General features: G+C 41.2%; 1 protein-coding gene across 4 annotated transcripts in view; it reads left to right on the top strand.

The window, feature by feature from the left end:
• Nucleotides 1–17880, top strand: part of PLCL1 (phospholipase C like 1 (inactive)) — a 359855-nt gene that overhangs the window by 120484 nt on the left and 221491 nt on the right. The window contains exon 1 of one of the 4 annotated variants that reach the window (XM_075001835.1): nt 17003–17078. The exons of the other annotated variants lie outside the window; for them this stretch is intronic. The gene's annotated coding sequence lies outside the window, so the exon portion shown is untranslated. Of the gene's footprint in view, nt 1–17002; nt 17079–17880 lie in introns of those variants that run through there. 4 annotated transcript variants of the gene reach the window in all.

The following is a 17880-nucleotide window of genomic DNA, read 5'->3' as shown; positions in this document are numbered from 1 at the left end:
ATAGTTGCTGTTATGCGACTCATGCCGAAACAATCGGAGTCGATTCAGATCGTTTCAGTGCGAGTTGTGTTCAGAGAAATCAGGTGATGCTGAACCTGATATGAGGCTCTAACTCTCCAGCATTGTTCCTAATATTAGGCAGATTTGTGATTTAAAAAAAATGGAAAAACGCTCTTCCTATTTCAAAACTGTCAAAATTTACATATTTTTATTTTCCAGTGATTTTTCTATAAAAATAGCATATTTATAAAAACACAAAACTTAAAAATATTTTCTACACCTAATTTCTTTTTCATGTAAAAGAAAGTTTAAGCTTTAAGGAAGGACAGTCCTTTTTTTTGAACAATATTGTCCTTTCTACGTTTGAAAAAAAAAAAAAAAAAAAAGAACAACACTAAACCCTACTTCTTTGGGCTGTTATATTGCTGTTTTGGGTTTATACTTATTTTTAATTTTTTTACTCAATTATAGGGTTGCTAACCATCTCCTATCAGCAGGACGTTGGTTGTTCATTCTCTTGTTATTTTTTTGTTCTTTGTAAAATAAGACATTTAAAAAAACTCTTTTAAATCAACTTTTCAGCATTCCATATGGCAAGTTTTTGGAATGAAACCCACAGCCTGTTCCCTTTCCCCTCCCCGACCAGCATGTATGTGTACAGTCAATGTATTCCAAGCCCAGAAGTGTTCCATGGCCAAAGTAGTTTGTGAAACACCGGTTTATATTATGTGCTGCAGGATGACACAATGAATGTGCAGGATGGAAAATCACTATTACACGTCTGCTGATATTAAGGTTTATTGAAAAAGTCACTATGTTGTGTTTTCTGTGCATAGGAAAGAGAGGGATAGAAACAGATTGGGTTGGCTCTGATATTTTCAGTGTATTTGGTACCTTCCTAGATCCTGTTTATTGCTTGTTGTCTTTATTAATGTGTAAGGCCAACAGACCTGGGTTGCTGGCCCTAGGGATAGAACCTGTGACCATATGGTTTAAAGCCCTGCACTCTACCACATGAGCTAAAGGCCAGCTGGCTGTTAGCAAAGGCTGTAGTCGGGGACGTCACTCACCCCAGTTGCGGTCTCAATGCCTTTGGGTACTACAAATATACAATATTTTACATTTACACAGTGCCTTTCATCTGATGATCTGGCAGTACTTTACAAGTATGGGTATTACTGAGCTCAGGTTACAGCAAAGAAGAAATAACTCACTCTCAACGTCATACAGAGCCCCCGCATAGAACCAGGTGTCTTCATTCCCATTTCCGTGCTGTAATCATTTAGAGTATGCAGGTCTCATAAACAGCGACCTGCCCAGAGGCTTAGAACATACAAGAAAATTTCATCTCCAAATGTCCCTGTTAATTTGAAAGGTTTGCCTTTTCTTCCAAACAGTATATTATCCTAGGTCACTACTCCAGGGATGTCAAAGCCTGCCTGGCATGTAACATCAAATGGGATGGTAAGGGCAAAGCAGTGTCCTGAGCTCGGATAGACAGATTCCATGCAACCAGCAAAAAAGAGCCATTTTTGTGCTCTGAGGTTTCTGCTTAATGAAAATTATTTAGGTGTCCATGAACCATTGGGTTAAGTGAAAGAAAATACAATACGTATTTGATTTCAGGCGTGTTAGCTAAGGCAACACCAGCTAAACTAATGTTCCATTTAAAAACACTGAACTATGATCATGCCATATTAAATACAAATACTCTTGTATCAATAAATGTTAATTTCATGCATACAGACAAATTGATGGGAAAGAATCTTACCGTCAATGACAATAAAAGTTTACAGTGAGGCAAAGTAAGAAAAATGCCAGATGAGAACTTATTAGAGATTGACTTAAGGATGTTTACTTTGTATATTTTAACATGCAATGTTGATCATTTGTGTTTTTAATTATAATAAAGCTTTAATTATCAGTGTGTACTGTCATTATATAATTGTCTGTGCCTATAGTTTTCCACAATATAAAAAAGAAGATACACATTGAGACATATAAAAGATTAAAACTCATAATTTTGTAAAACTGTGAAAATTTAAATAAAATAGAAAAAAATGCTTAAAATGTTTCCTATTAAAATTATTAATGAATAAAATCAAATCTACCAGGCCAAAGTGTAAAAGACTGTGCTAGTAGAATATAACTTCTGAATTTTAGGACTTAAATTTGTAGGGAAATATTCAAGGCAAGATCAGAGAAGACTGAATATTGATGTAAGTAAGTAGAGTATAATACAAAAGCTGTATCATTTTACCTGTTATTGCAAAATTAATAGTATTTTTGTCCTTGTAAATTAGAGATTGAGAAGTAATTCTGTAAAATGTAAAACTGTCTCTTTGTACTCTATTTGTTAGAGCACAGTGTGTTGCGTCCTGTGATTTCAGACAGCAACAAAGAGTAATGGTCATTACTGTATGTTGTTTGCCATCTGACTATTCCTATTGAAAACTTCCTTTAAGAACAAAGAGATTGAATATGTGTTGTGCATTGACATCTTGTGTTGTACGCAAAGTAATTTGGATTCTAATATGGCTCAGCACTGTGTAAAGTTCTTCAGTAAATAAAATATAGTGCTTGCCTTCAGTGATTTTTCTTGTAGAAAGCACGCACAAGTTTGAGAACACAGTGTTCATGAGGGGGGCATGTGAGTGAAAAGGAGAAGGAACAGTTCTCCAGAATGAAGCTTTCTGTTTTCACATCGCTACTGATTTTAGGATTAGATCCCTTCTGGAAGTCTAACTTTGTTCTAGTTCCAGATTTCACCAAGAGATTACATCATTTCATAATATAGCTGACTGCCAAGGGAAACAGTTGAAACCAGTGAAATGATTGCATAATGCAGTTGAGATTGTGTTGTAAAATACCCAAAAAATGTGCCAAAATTTGTTTTGTGACTATTATGAATAATTCTTGGACAGAGAAGCATTGGGTATTTTTTTTCTCCTTAGGAAAAGAAGAAAATCTTGGAATCGCTTAACCAATAATTGGCTTTTGGCATTTTTGAAGGAAGCTCTGAGCTAAGTGGGGCTCTAGGAACCTACAGAAATAGGCTCTGAATAAGGCTATGTCTCTGCTGCTGTGTCTCCCTGTGCTTGTCCCACCAAGTGCGCGGAGCAGGCAGAGGGCGCTCTATTCACCACAACTCGGTTTTCTGTTTGCTACATGTGGCAAACAGGAAGTGTATTGGACACTGTGGTGCTGGACAGTATTGACCACCTGTGCTCCAGCAAATTCTCTCATTTGGTGCCAGAGAGGTTCAACTTGTACATTGGCTGTATATACAGAAGATTTGTGCATCCTTTCTAGCTTACTGAAAGGAAGAGCCAACCATAGGATTGTTTCTGGCTTAGTGATTTTGCTGACTTGATTTTAATGAATTATGTGTGAAAGGAAAAAAATTACTATTATTATTACTACTATTCTGTTGGATCAAGTCTCATGGTATGGATATGAGAAGATGTTAGTATAGCTTCAATGGAAGAGATCAAATAGCTTTATTTCTATGGCGATCATAATGTTTCTTGTGATCAGAATCTGTGTGCAGTATGTTCCAGCAATTGCAGTAGTCTTAGTACATTTTTGGGAGAAAATGACCACAGCAGATGTTGCCCATTAGCTCTGAGAAAACTATAATGACTAGGACAATGTTAGAGGTAAAAAGAGAACAGCAGATATATACACAACACGTTTCCTTTTAGTCCAGTTATCAAGGAGAAAATGTGCTGTGTAGAAGTGTAACGTGCAGAAAAGTTTACAGTTAATCATGTAAACATGTTAAGCAGGTATAAACTCTATAAGCTGGGTTTTCAGTGGATGTAAATCAACATAGCTCCATTGACTTTACTGGCCAAGTGCCCAGGTGAGAATCTGGTTGGTGATGTTACAGTAAGTTAGACAGGCATAGATGTAAGAAGACTTTCTGTGTTAATTTTGATCTGTAAAATGTGCTGGCAGATAAACATGGAAAATAGCCCATCCCCTCTAAATTTGAACAAGCATTTTGTTTTTAAATTACACTATCACTCACTTACACTGTTTGAACGACTCTTGGCAGGATGAGCCATCCATCCAGAGCTCTGCACTCAGAAACACTGTAAATGGTGCTTGTTTTTTAGCCTAGCTATGACTGGGAAGAAAAGAGTTTAGTGGAGCCTCCCTGTGGTTATACACAAGACGTTGTTGGCACTGAACAATCTTTCCCGACCCTATTAATCATGAAAGCAAAACCCCAACATAAATAATGTGCTAAACAAGTTACAGACTTGGATGCCCTTAATTAGTATTAAAGGTGCTGAGCATACGTGCTGACATTACTGCCAAGGATGTAATTTGTAGTACTTTTAACTTTTCTAATGGGGTTTCTTTTTTTTTTTAAGATCACTGTTAACATTCTGAGAAGGCTTTCTCACTTCAATATGTCAACAAGCCTTGTTGTTAATATCGATAAGAGTTGAGTGCACTGGGAGAGGAGAAGCGTATCTCTTCTTGCTCAAAATTTTAACTATAGTTTGGAATAATACTGCCTAAAGGAAGATTTTTTTTTCCAACTCATTAACACCTTGTGCCACAAAAAAAAAAATTAGTAAAAGGCTATTATTCTTTTTCCAACTTAAGGATTACATTGTAAAGAATCTTTAATGTAAGGTAGAGTGGCACTTAATCTACACTACAAAATGCTCACCAGTATTATCACAGTTTACATGGACATAGGCACAGTTTACACCAGCAAAAGAGTGCTTTTCTGGGTCTAGTTCATACCAGTTCCTTTAACTCTATGGTGGAGAAGGACTTTTCTCCTAGTGTAAAATAAACTGCCTAGGGCTTTTACTGGTGTGGGGGGAAAAATATCCAAACACTGGCCTCTATTCCTATGCCAACAGAAGTTTTTAAAGACTTGAGGGACAGTGCATAGCAGATGCAGATGGGAGAGGGAAAAGTGAATTCTCTCTCTGGCTCTCCCCCTTTGCTCCAGGAGGGAAGTGATTTGCTACTGATCTGTGCATCAGCTCAGCTGCACTGTCCCATGTGCCGAGGGGGGGTCAGAGGCAAGGTTTATGCCCACTTGCCTGAGTTGCAATCCTCTGCATGCTGTTGGCTTTATGCACGGTGCTCTGGCACCAGACTCTCCCACACAAGGCAATCTGGGAGACAGCCTACACTCACTTACCCCTCTGCCCAGTTATGTGGGGTAGGGGACGAGATTGTCATTAATGTTTATTGCCTAATTGAAAAAATGTAAAAGAGCTTGAAATTCACTGTAGACATGCCCATTAATGACGCTCAAACAATATAATCGGACACTGGGTTAGGAAGATGTTTTTTCACTTTCATCTTTTAATCGCAACCAAGAATTTCTTTATACATCTATTTCTGGTGAAAGAGCTATGGTTCATGTCCTAAACATGCGAAAGATCCCCTGCCTGTCTCCTTGTGCTGCCCACTCTCCCCTCCCCCCAAAAAAGAAAAAAGAAAAAGATGGTTAAAGTGACAGGGCTTGGAAAATTAGTCATCTTAGAGTGCTGTGGAAAGGCAATCGTTTGGCACTTTGCCCTTGATACAACAGATGAGGTCTGCAGAAGATCAAGAGGCAATACACAGCCTATGTTTATAAGGAACAAGAGGAGCTAGGCAAATTTGATTATTATTTTTGCTTCTACTTTCAAAACTAGAGGTTCAAGGGTGAGCTTTAGAATGTAACATCATTGGGCTTCAATAAGATGTTTGATTCTTACAGAATCCCCTTGGAATAACTAATGCACAGTAGCTTGGGGCATAAGCAGTCTGATGAAGTATGAAAACAGGCAGGATAACTGTTGAAAGAAAGAAAAATCATCAATAAACAGCATTCTGTAAAACTGGGGATACCTAGTGAGGTAACCGAGGGATTACTGTGGGGCTCTGCACAGACCTATGCAAGCTGAGGCACTGACTGCAGACGACTCAGCTGTGAGGAATATAATAATGATACTTTATTGACGCTGCAGGCCACAGACAGGCCTTGGAGTTGTTCTTGGTTCTGCTTCCAGACGGACTCACAGCCTGTGCTGCTTGTTACTGATAAAAGGATCTCATTACATCTTGGTCTATAGGAATTGGTTGTGGAATGGATTGGAGACCACACAATAGTCCACATATTATGTCACAACCTCATTCATGCTTTAAAAGGAAGAGGTGATCTGCAAATTTAGTTAAAGTGGGTGTTGGTCCTGCATTGGTACTGTTGCAAACACTACCTGGGAGGACAGAGGCATAAGGGGAAAGGAATCTGGAGAGGTTAAAAATATGCTGAATAAATAAGACAAGATTCAAAATAGAAAAATAGCTCCTAGTTTACCTGGTGGGAAATAACTCAAAGCACAGATGAAATTAGATGTTTGGGAAGAAGTGAGTCTGCAAAAAAAAAAAAAAAAAGTCCTGGAGGTGGAGAGAGTCCTGGATAGGAAATGTATTGGAGAAGGGGGGCAATAAGTCGCAGAAACCTGCGTAGGGGCTCCAGGGGCGGCTGCTGCTTCCTTCTCCTGCGTTGGTCCTACCCTTGATGTGAGAAGTGTAGCGTTATGAGCAGGTTACTTGTCTGTGGCTTCCTGGAGGCTGCTATTCCACCGCAGTTCCCCTTGTTGCCTGCTCAGGCATGCATCCTTCTTTGTGGGAGGAGGGTGTCTGGGAGGAATAACTTTGAAAGGCAGATTTTCTCAGTATCAGGAAGATAAAAATACTAGAGGAAGAGGACAGCAAATAAATGGTTAAATTATTTTTCTGGTGGGGATTAAAAGGATAAAATATCCATTCAGTGTCTTGGTCAAATGGTTACTAAGATGCAGGGGCTTTTTGCAGTCCAAGAGGAAGAATGTCAATATGATAATGATTTATTTATTTTAATTATATAACAATTAAGGTGTGTGTGGGGGGGGGAACCTACAGTGTGGGATGCATGTGGTTATACTTGAGTGATAGCATGAAAACCGAATTGAGGAAAACAGGTTAAATATCTGGAAACAGTGTTCTAGGTGCTCGTTTAGCCAACTACTGAAACATGTAGCTAGCTTGATGCAGAAGTAGTTCCATTGCCTCAGATGGGATTAATTTTGTGCTGAAGTACTAGAGTTAGCAGGAAGAAGTCAGCATTGCAAAAAATCTTTAATATTTCAAAGTTGCACTTGGCAGGCTTGGAAACAGATCCACATTTTTCAGAATTTTTAATCAAATGCTTTTGAAATGTATGTTGAAATTTTGATAAAAATTGATTAAGGAGCCATGAATTAATGTAAAAGCATTTGGAAAAATATTTTTCAGTTAAGTTTTCATTTTCAAAAAAGGCTGTTTTGCTAGGAAACAAATCCCTATTTTAGAAGAATTTCAACCAGCTCCATTAAGCTCCGCTGAATTGGGGCACTGGTTATAAGCTTGGTTAGCGTGTGGAATACTGTCTGAAGAGAGCAGCAAAGAATAGATGGCATTTTAAAGTTAGACTAAATGACATGTATATAATATACAGCACTTCAGGAAACAATTTAGCACTATGGGTTATTCCCTACCAGATTTGCGGCTGTGAAAAACACATTGTGGACTGTGAAATCTGGTCTCTTCTATGAAACCTGGCTATTGTAGGGGAAAGGCTAGAACGGGGATGCCTCAGTCTGGGGGCTTTTTCCTCTGGGCCAGATTCCAGCTGCTAGTCCTGGCCCAGGCTGAGGAGGGATAGGAGCTGCCCTGGAGCTCGGTCAGACCTAACTCCAGGAACATGTCTTGGCTGCAAGAACTTTGCAGAAGTGTGGGTAACTGTCAGCCCCCAGTGGGGGAGGAGAAACTGCAAGCCCACCTGTCAACCTTTGACCTGGGTGGGAGGCTTTTGGGGAAACCTGAACTCATGGTAACCCAGTTCCCTACCCCCACACCTTACAACCCTCTTTTATGCTGCTGCTGCGGGCTCTTGCCCTAGTTTTAGAGCTTAGGTGGTTGGGCAGAAGCTGTTGCTTTCTAGCTGCCCAGTGCTGAAAACCGCACCCCTGCCAGCAGCAGGGTGGACATAAGGGTAGAGATTCCTTAATCCACCTATTGCTTCATCCCCCATTTGTCAACAACGTCCTCTTTCCTAATCCTGTTCCTAGCCACTACAGGTCTCTTCTCTCCAGTTTGATCATTAATCTTCGTCCTTAACTCAGCTTTGCTGCCCCTTTGAGTCCAAGACTCTGAAATTTCAGAGGCAAATGTCAGAAACCATGAAGCTGACTATTTTAAAAATCCTATGACCTTGAAACTGGCCAAAACCATCAATTTAATAGTGCCCTAATGATAGGTGAGTGCTCACAGATTAATCAAAGTTTTCTGTGTTTAAATTCTGTGTGTGTGTGTGTGTGTGTGTGTGTGTGTGTGTGTGTGTCAGAGAGAGAGAGAGAGAGAGTGTGCATAGTGGGTGAGACCTTTAAAAATAAGGTCCTAGTATGTTACGTCTACACAGCAGCGTTATTTCTGAATAAGAGCTATTCAGAAGAGGTATTCCATAATAGCTTATTCCGAAATAGTACAGCTACACACAAAATGCATTTTGAAATAGCACCAAGGAGACTTACTCTAAGGCCCATTTTCATTCATGAATATTGTGTGAAATTCAGTGATTCACCAAGTATATTTTAGCCTGGAGTCATCCTGTCATGTTGCTAGAACTCGCAGTAAATTGGGTCAGACCTAATCCCGCCCCCCCAAAAAAACTCCTCTAGGTGCTGGATGAAGTTGTATGAGAATGGTTTGCCACAAACCATTTTCTTTTCTACCAAGACTGCATTGGAACTTCAGCTTACGGATAGAGGGCGCTGTGTTTGTCTGTAGTGCTGTCTTTTGGATGAGATTTGAAATCAACATCTTCTTCACTTCTGGTCATTAAAGATCCCCTGCCACTTTACATGAGCCTAAAGGTATAAATCAACGTCCTCACCGCATTCTATTTGAGTGTTTTATATTTTGTCCCCCTAAGTATTGCCCTGGCTGTTTTAAAGTAGCTAAAATAAGCTTCATTTTATCCTGCATTGCAGTCTGCTCTTGGTGTGTTCTTTTCAACCATTGCTGTGTAAATGGTTGGTTAAGTGATTCCTTTCTATGCCATTTATATAGGAAAGTGCTGTGTAAAAGTAGTCACCGTTATGGTTGTGTCCTTTTAAATGTGCTTTAATCTGTGTAAAGAATTCCCTAAAAAGCCTACCTTTTGCTTTGCAATATGCAGGATTTGAGTTTTGAAGTGCCAAATTTGTCCCACTGGTGCCAGTTTGGCCACTGATGTATTCACCAGAGGACAAAGCTGAAGTACACAAAAGGCAAACATTGACTATACAAGGAGGTGCAGCTAGTGTTCCTGAGTAGATAATTGTGGTGCAGACCTTTCAAGGGAGAAGTAACAAAAGGGGGATAAATGGAATATGTCTCGGGGCTCAGAAGAACTGGTGTTGAGGCAGCATTCTGTGTAAGCTGAGTGCGAGGGTGGCCGTCCCGAGGAGATGCAGGTGTTGCCTAGCTAATTAGCAGAGCTCCCAAAGTGCCCATAGTTGGCAGCACATGTTTCTACTGGTGGTGTGCATGTGTACATCCCATGGTGCAAGTGACAAAATGTATTCTGCACACGGGCAGAAAAAATTAGAGGGGGTAGTGGTGTGGGGTAGATGGCTCCTTGAGACCTCATCCTCCCATCTTAACTGCAAAAGATCCTTCTCTTCTCTAGCTCCTGTCATTGGAAACAGCCGTCCAGAATTTCTTCACCTCATTTCAACTTTCAGCTGAAGATTCTTTTTTCTTTTTTGGGACTGAGCCACTTTCAGTAAACGGCAGCCCTGGGACCAGGAGGTTGCCAGACATTCAAACATTCTGAATAATAGAGAGGAATACCTACCAATGTGTAACACTAAAGGAAAACAATATTAGATCATAAGAAACAAATGAAAATGTATGCAGAGTACTTTATGTACCAACAACAGTAGTATTGTACTTATACTGTCTTTGCTGTAGTTGTTTGTATTTATTCTCACTATACTGTACTTATGGAAAATGTAATTACAATTTACTTGTGGTTAAAATGCTGGTTGTTTGAGAGTTCCAAATAATAGAATGCTGGCTACGAAAGAGTTTACTGTAATTTGGTTCTCCTCCTGCTGTTAATGAAACTACAGAGTTAAAAAAATTAATTTAATTTTGCTAAATATTTACGCAGTTTAATTTGGATACAGGACATTATATGAAATGAATTGTTTTTACTGTAAAACATTGCTATTGGCCTGTTACATAGCTCCTGTACTTAGGTCCCGTGGAAAATGTTGTTGTTTTATAGCATCATTCAGTAATTGATCTATCTGGCATGTTTCATGTTAATGTAAAAACTATAAATGAAGACACCAAATGTTAGAGTATATCACTGACAGTGAAGGCAGTAAACTGGTCCCATGCATTCTCTCTTTCATTCCAGTGCTTTACTCGGTCAGTTTACAGATTGCCAGACACTGCCTTAACACTGTTTTCTCATGCATCGTGTTGAGTCATATAGGACTAAACATGGAGGAATGGAGTTTTATGCCCTCACTGTCCCCGTATCTTTCTGGTTATGAGTGGCCTGTTAGAGCTGGAGTTCCAGTTACCTCTGTGGGACACAGTGATTTCATGGTTTCTAAAGGAAATTGCAGTGATGGATAAATTCTATTCTGCAGGTGATTCACATGGGACAGAAAATAAGCCCCTTTGGAACAAGTAGCTTAGATTTTTTTTTTTTTTTCCTTAAAGAAAATTACATCCAGGTGTGCTGTTTAGGGTATTATTTGTTGGGCTTTTTCAGACTGTGGGTCAGGTCTAATTTTAACCAAAATAGCTGAGAATGATTCTGATCAGATGTCTTAACTAGGTCATAAATAAATTGAATGGGTGGTGGTCACAGATTGCTTACTAATTGATTACAGTCTTTATCATGAGAGCATTGATTATAATCAGCTTACACTTGCATGGGGTGGTGACAAAGACAATCAAGATCCTTTTTTCTTTTCTTTTCTCTTTTGAGAGCAAGGGCGTGTGGGATATGGGGCTTAATTTCCTCTAAGGCACTGAGAATAATTAGATTTTGGAATTCTCTCCCTGGGGAAGTGGTCACAGATCAGTCACTTGGGACATTTTGTCCAGCATTTATCTAATACCATGGAGGTATAGGGCACAATGCAACACTGGTAGTGGGATGGACTTGGATAAACTAATACAGTGATTGCCATTAGAAAGTCAATGTTTAACATACTAACAGTGACCGTGATAGCATGGTGTGATGCAGTGCCTGTCCCCTGCAAGCCCTGGTCAGGCTGATGAGGGCCGGAAGGAGCCAGTCAATTTTTACGTGCTGCACTTGGAGGGGAAATAGTTTGGGAAGCCCTAGTGGCGGGTGAAGCCCAGCTGGACAAGGAGGTGTTGGGATAAGATTAAAGTCTAGAAATAATTGCAGGAAGAGGGTTGCAGGAAGGGGCTCTGCAGTCAGTCACTGAGAACTGAGAGAAGGTAAAGAGGAAACCTGGTGGGGGAAGCTAATCCTGGAAAGTTATGGAGTGGAAGGTCTGGGAGAGGTTGAACAGGAAGAAGTTGAGAGAAACAGAAGCAAGGAGTGGGACTGTACTGTTCTAGGTTGTAGGATATAGGCACCCATCTGGAACCCAATGTAAAGGGAGGGTCTGGGTTCTCCTAGCAGCTACTCTGAAAATGGCACAGGGCATGGAGACATACAATGGAGAGGGAATCTGGACATCCAGTCTGGAGGGACTTTTTTAATCTCAGAAGGCTTTGTGACCTGGCCACAGGCCTGGAAGCAGCTCTAGTCGTGGAGTGGTGCCACAATCTGAGCAAATGACAGAGAATGGTGCCAGACAGGTGAATTCCCAGACCTAACAACTAGGAGGACTACCTAGGGTGCATGGAACCCCCATTATTTGTTTTCAAGGAAATACTGTAGTGTTTCAGATACCAAATCTTGCTTGTTAGTGGCCACAACTGAATATATTTTCTGTTTCTTGACTCTGGTTAGTCAGTGGGCAGGTTTCACTTTTCCTTCCTTGGGGGAGTCTCATAAATAGTATCATGGTCATCAGAGAGTGGGAACCACAGTATTAATCAATATCTTGCATCTCTGGAAGGCTTCAGAATGCTGGGGATTGTGACACCAGTTTAGCTGATTGTCCAACTGGGTGGGTGCTAGAAGGGCATAGTGCATACTTAGTTGGCCATGGTGCTTGAGACATGATTGAGTCATCTGTTTGGCATGAAAAAACTCTCTTTATATATGTAAATTGTGCATCGCATTCCAACCCCTGGAAGGATGTGGACTAATAGGATGTAACATGCCTGAAATGAGGAAACCTTAGTTAGTTGTCCCACTGTTTAGCAGTTTTTTGGTGTCTGTTAATCTGAAGAGGATCTTTGACTTGTCAGTTTAGTGCATTTTAAATTTTAAAGGATAAGTCATTCCCATGGCTGCGAGGGGATTATGAAGTGCAGAATCTCTGCTGCCTCTCCTGGAAAAAATCTGTTGCTTCACTTGAGTTGACAGAGTATAAAGAATAGCAGATTTTAGCCTGGACTAATGGACTATGTTTGAGGAATGTTACTTTACTTTCAGAATTGGACGAAATTTCTCTGCTCAGGGACAGGAGGGCTAATTCACAGTAGTATAAAAGTGATTTTCCTTTGTGCTGTTAGGTCATGATGAATACTGTGTAACATTATGTCTCAAGCGTTTACAAATTACATTCATATGGTTGGCTTGTTTGGAGAAGTCACGTGGAAATAATACAGGCGAGAATATGTGTCTCAGTTTCTCACTCCTTGAATGGTACTTCGGAAAATGTGCTGACTACTTATGATAAACCAGTGGTGTTTTCAATGTTGGGGGGGCGGGGGGGGCAGGGCACGACCTGTCCCTTTCAGGAGAGCCTGTGGCTGAAGACCAGAGATCCCAGGACCCTCTCCCCATGGCTGAAGTTTTGAGGCCTGCTAAGAGCAGTGGGGCTGAAACCTGGAGTCCCATACCTGCGTGCTCCAGTGGGCCTGAAAGCCCTTTCCACCCCGCCTTGCACTGTGTGTCCGTGGGATTGAATCTGGAAGCCATGGACTAAAGCCAGGAGCCCTGGTGGCTGGTGTGAGGCTAGAGCTATGGTACTTGGTGCCCCCTGCTGGACTAAAGATAGGAACCACTGGGCTAAAACTCTGAACCTCGGGGCCCCATGGGTCTGAAGCCAGAAGCCACAGGGGTGAAACCTGGAGTCCCAAGCCCCAGTGCCTGCATGGGGTAAAGCCCTGAGCCATGGGCATAATTTGGGGGATGCAGGGCTCATTGCCCTCTAAAACTGCAGTGCCATACCCAGAAGAGGGCAGTCCCGGGGGCAATGCCACATCCTCCCCTCACCTCCTTCTCTCCCCCATTGGAAGCCCAGCCCCTGGAGTTAAGAAGCCAGAGCCAGACAGTGGAGGGTGGCTTTTACTCTGTCTGGTACCATGGAGCTCTCCTGCCTCCTTCTGCTGGTGCCCAGGATTGTGGCTGCTCTTCACCTCCCAGCTCCTTCTTGCCGCTTGGGCAGTCAGTAAGAGCCACTTGTGTGGGGTCCTGGCTCCAGGGTGGGCAGATCCCTCAGGGCTTGGGAGCATCAAGTGCAGGGAGGGCCTCCCTTCCTTGCACCTCAGCTTCCCACCTGTCTGCACACAGTCCGTCTTCTGCCTCCACAGCTCCTAGCCACCCTTCCCTGTACCCTGAGCTATCTCCGCTGCCTCCACAGCTCCCTTCCCTGCACGAAGAACTTTTGAAGTTGTTGAATTTTTTGAGCAGAGCCCCCTTTTGAGCTGAGATAGGCTAGATGGCCTGGTGTGTCAAGTCAGAGGATGGAGCTGGTGTTCCCTCCCCTGGCCCTGAACCCTGTTATACCCTCACACACAAATAGAAACCAAACTATGCCTGTGCCTGAGGCCCCTTCCTTCCTGGTGGTGGGAAGCTCTGAGCCTTCCTTGTCCCCCCAGCCACTGGCCTTGGATTTTTTGTAGCATGTTGGGGAAGCCTCAGAGGAAAAAGGTCGAGAAACCCCTGTTCTAAACTCTCTGTTTGATCTTGTGGATCTCTGAGAGCCTTTCCTGGATCTGAGGAAGACTCTGTGCAGCTTGAAAGCTTCTCTCTCACCGGAGGAAGTTAGTCCAATGAAAGGTTCTTGCCCACCTTGTTCTCTTTAACGTCCTTGTATCAACATCGCTACAACAACATGGCATAAAAAGATGGTGTGAAGTTCATTTTCAGTGTTCCCCTTTCAGTATAATGAGACTGCAGGAGTCAGTAGAGCAGTGTGGGAGCTTCCTATAGCCATAAACTTCTGCAACACTGACCTTCATTTAGAGTATTCATTAATCATATTAGCGGGAGATGAGGGTATACGTCAACTTCTAGGATGCTTTAGACATTCATAGTTTGTGCCAGCTGTGTTAAGTGCCCCAGGATCACAGATGTCCTAATAATTGCTCATAACCTGACTGTGATATGAAACTCAAAATGTTCTTTTGAGTTGAAAAATTGTGAGGGCATGTAAATTAACAAAGCACAGTTTAGCCTACATTTGTTAAAGTCGGGAGTTGCAAGCTGAATTTCTTATCAGGCAGATTGCTTCCTCGGATCTGTGTGAATCTGGTTAAATAGTCGGATGCTGGGATTGGATTCATAGTAAATAAATATACGTTAATTAGACAGATGATACTCAGATGCCAATAGCTTTGATCTTATAGTGAAGGGATTGCCATTAGAATATCACCACATGTCTACCAGTGAATCCTTAAACAATAAACCCTATGTAGAATATCTTAGCTTGTAGCCATCACTCCCTAATTGCCTGGGGAAAATGGGGGACCTATACCCATGGCCTGTCAGGTCAGTTAATGGGGAAATTAATTCCTTAACAAAAGCACCTTTACAGAGGGCATGGGGTCAATTTGGGGAATTAATGCTGGGGAAAAAAGTGTAACACAACTTTTATTATGACAGCAGTAGAATATAATTCTGCTTTAGCCACCAAATGAATAAAAGATGTTTTTATTTTTAAAAAGCAACAGTAGTAGTGGACACTGTAAATTAATACTGTATTTGCTGTAGCTATTTGTATTTACTATCTCTATACAGTACGGCTGGAAAATGTAACTAAAATTTACTTATGGTTAAAATGCCAGTTATTTGAGAGTTTCGGCCAGTAGAATGCTGGATATAGAAGAGTTTTCTGTATTTCAGTGTTTAAAGATGTGGAGATGTGGAGATCATTCTGTTCACCATTCAACCTGGTCGTTATTAAGCAGCTACTTTTTCATGCACATTTCAGCATACGATTTGAATGCAGGATTTTCAGGGAGAATGAGTGTCCACTGATGAATCTGTGAGAAACAGAATCTAATTATTCCATGGAACTTACTTCAATGGGTGTTTCCCCTGCAAAAGGCAGATGAGCTTTGGCACTAAGGGTTTGATCCTGAATCATGTCTGCAAAGTTAATGAAAACATCTCCATTGATATCAGTGGATATATTTCAGATGTCTTTTCTAAATTCCAAATATATGGATTTCAGTTATAGCTCAGGGCTCACATACAAGATTTTTAGAACAGATGTTTGCACTGTAAAATGATAAACAAAACAAATAGTATTTTTCAGCTCAGCTCAGAAGTTGTGCAGAGCAGTCTTTTATTGTGAAGGCACAAATGACAAGTGTACATTGTGTTGTTGCACAACTGAACCCAAATCCAAAACTTTGGAGCACACAAGTTCACTCTGTCCAACTTCCTGCTTGTCTCTGTACATTTGGTGGCAATAATACTGCCCACTTCTGATTTATAATGTCACCTAAAAGTGACACCAGACATTCAGCTGAAACTTCTGTAGCCATCAGTGCAAGGTCTTAACATAGGATGACCATATTTCCCAAGCCCAAATATGGGATACCCTGGGGCAGGCGGCTCCCTAGCTGCCTTACGCCTCAGAGTGCCAGGAACGGGGCTGCCTCCCCTTGGGGGGACCTTTCTGGCTGCCCCATGTCTCAGGGAGCTGGGAACAGGTCAGCAGCCGCGCTGGTGCTCCTTCCAGCTCCCACAGTCTTCCAGGAGATGGGAGATGGGCGGCAGCTGTGCTGGTGTACTCCTGGCTTCCCTGAGCTGCAGAGAGCTAGGAACTGTCCGGCAGCCATGCCCCAATGGCAGGGCCCCTGCTGGCTCTCTCTCCTGCATGGCCAGAGAGCACATTATGTGCTCTCCAGCAAGCAGCTGCACCCATGCAGGGAGGCTGAATAAGGCGCAATTAGCTCATTTGTTAAAATAAATCAGGATGTCTTCCTGGCATCCAAAATACAGGGCTGTCCCAGTCAAAATGGGGTGGACGGTCATCCTATATTTACATGCCAGATAGCCAGAACTGTTGAATGCTCCTTTGTGTTTGGGTATCATTCCAGTGGGCATTGTCTCTGCTGATGACACTTGTTTAAAAATATGTGTTGATTGTGATTGAACTCCTTGGTGGGAGAATTGTGCATCTCCAGGTCTGTGTTTTACTTGCATTCTGCTGTTTATTTCATGTTATAGCAATCCTGCCTGATGGCCCGGCATGTTGTTTATTTTAAGAACACTTTTGTTGCAGATTGGACAAAACCCAAAAGAAAATGCCATTGTGAGAGTTCTAAAGATAGCCAAGAGCACTAAACTCAAGGTTTGTGAATCTGCAGAGCCTTTCAAAATCTGAGAGGGATGGGGTGTGGAGTAGGCTGTCAGATGTCTTTTAAAAGAGCAACATCCAGTGTGGAAACTATAGAACCTGAACCACCAAAAAAGAAAATCATCCTTCTGTTGGTGTCATTTGACTCGGATGACAAAAATGAGCAAGCAGTGATCTAGTCTACTTTAGATTGTTATCGAGCAGAACCTGTCATCAGGATACGTACATGTGCTCTGGAATGGCAGTTGAAGCATAAGTGGACATATGAATCTTTAGCACGATGATGCGAATATCATGCAGCAGTGGATATAACGGTGCCATGTGAATGCCTATTCTCAGTTTCATAAGGTATTGGAAATAAGAATTGAGCAGCATTATCTCCTGCAAATTTAAACAAAATTGTTTGTCTAAGCGACTAACTGAACAAGAAATAGGACTGAGTGGATTTTTGAATGCAGTTCTTCGTACTTTCTTCTATATTTGTAAGTTCAACTTTCATGGTAAAGAGGAGATTTACTGACATTAGGTGAATTGAAGAAGACTAATTTATTTTTTACGGAGCAAATATTGATAATAAAAAAGAAATGAAGTGAGCATTGTACACTTTTGTGTTCTGTGTTGTAATTTAAATCAATGTATTTGAAAATGCAGAACACATCCAAAATATTTATATAAATGATATTCTATTATTGTTTAACAGCACAATTAATTGTGATTGAACATTTTTTTTATTTTCTTTATAGTCATAGAACTTTGATAAGGTAAGGAAACTGTTTCTATGCTTGTTCCATCTAAATTAAGATGTCTAAAAGCAGTATTTTTTCATAGTAGAGTTTCAAGATGTTTTAAGTCAGTGTTCAGTTGCACACTTGAAAGCATAACAGTAACACTTTGTTGCAAGTTTGGGATATTTCAGAGTAATGAACAATCTCTATTCCTGAGGTGTTTGCAACTCTGACATTACACTGCAGCAGAAAAGTGGGCCTTTGCTGAGAATTGCACTTCCAGGAGATGCAGATACTGTGGATTAGAAACTCCCAAGGGCCAAGATTCAGATTTCTTTTCTTAATCATTTTTGCAGTCAGTATGTAAGTTTTACTTTCAGGATGCTGAAATACTTCACTCACTCAATTTGTATATCAGGAAGTTA

Source organism: Carettochelys insculpta, chromosome 8 (assembly GCF_033958435.1).
Source record: "Carettochelys insculpta isolate YL-2023 chromosome 8, ASM3395843v1, whole genome shotgun sequence".
Lineage (NCBI taxonomy): Eukaryota > Metazoa > Chordata > Testudines > Carettochelyidae > Carettochelys > Carettochelys insculpta.
Note: the sequence above shows the minus strand (reverse complement) of the source record. Positions and strands in the feature narration are given on the sequence as shown.